Source organism: Humulus lupulus, chromosome 4, assembly GCF_963169125.1.
Source record: "Humulus lupulus chromosome 4, drHumLupu1.1, whole genome shotgun sequence".
Classification (NCBI taxonomy): Eukaryota; Viridiplantae; Streptophyta; class Magnoliopsida; order Rosales; family Cannabaceae; genus Humulus; species Humulus lupulus.
In genome coordinates this window covers 40,140,370-40,141,649 of record NC_084796.1, presented here as the reverse complement: position 1 = coordinate 40,141,649, position 1,280 = coordinate 40,140,370, and the positions used below count along the sequence as shown (strand labels likewise).

The following is a 1,280-nucleotide window of genomic DNA, read 5'->3' as shown; positions in this document are numbered from 1 at the left end:
TAAGCAACTAGCTGTGCTCGGGCATTGTTCATAAGAATGCGATTCCCCACAAATCTCACAACTCATGAAATTCTATACTTCCATTGCTTGTGCGGGGAGGTTATTCTGCTACAATTTCTTGGTGAGAGATGCCACTTGCGCGGTCAATAAAGCAATAGGATCAACCTCTATGACACCTGGCACCTTATAATTCTCATGCTCAGTAGGCCAATTGTAGTTACTTGTGGCCATATCTTCCAGTAATTCATAAGCTTCATTAGCACTTTTTCTCACAAACGCTCCTCCCGATGCTGCATCTGTAATTGTCCTTTGTATTTCCCCCTAAACCATTGTAAAATGTATGCACCAAAAGCCACTTCTCTATTCCATGATGTGGGCACTTCCTTTGCAACTCTTTAAAATGTTCCCTAGCATCATATAAAGATTCCCCAACTAGCTGATGGAAGTTATTAATATCTCCTCTATATTGGGCTGACTTTGCAAGAGGAAAATATTTACCAAGGAATTTCTGAGCCAAGTCTTCCTATAGAGTTGGCTTGTAATGAATTCAACAAATTATTAGCTCTGTATCTTAACAAAAATAGGAATAATATTAATCTGACAGAATCATTACTCACCCCACTCATTTTGAATGTCGCACACAGATCAAAAAAATTGGTGATATGGAGATTTGGATCCTCGTTTGGTAATCCGCCAAATTGTACAAAATTTTGTACCATCTGAATAATCGAGGGTTTTATCTCAAAATTATTTGACTCAACAGTAGGAGGATGAATACTTGAATGTATCCCCGTAACATTAGGGAGTACCTAGTTTCTCAATGGCGAATCGGCTTCAATTGCATTACCCAAATTTGCATTGTTGTTCACATCGTTATTAACGTTCTCAACCATGGTAAAATCCAACCTTTTCTTTATCATTCAGCTTTGTCTGCACGTTCTCTCAATTTCAAGATCTATCAGTATGAGTTCCCTTTGTCTACTTTCCTGCATAAAGCAATAATTCCTGAAACACAATACAACCTCGATCCGAATGAGTGTAAAATATAAAATCCAAATTACAGGAAAAAATAATTAATTTTGATATTAGAAATTATGTCCTCGACAACGGCACCAAAAACTTGACCGTGAAAATATGATACGCAAGTATACGTAATCGATTCAAGTAATATAGATAGTAGATAAAGTATCGTTCCCACAAGGACTATCAGCCAATCACCAATAAATGCTTTTAAATTTCTATTTGGCTGTCGAAAATAGAGTGATTTCTAAACTAAGACT

General features: G+C 36.7%; 1 non-coding gene across 1 annotated transcript; it reads left to right on the top strand.

The window, feature by feature from the left end:
• The first annotated feature begins 362 nt into the window (after nt 1–362).
• Nucleotides 363–468, top strand: LOC133833768 (small nucleolar RNA R71). Its single transcript, XR_009893130.1, has one exon. It is a non-coding gene; the product is annotated as a small nucleolar RNA R71 (small nucleolar RNA).
• Nucleotides 469–1,280: the final 812 nt, after the last annotated feature.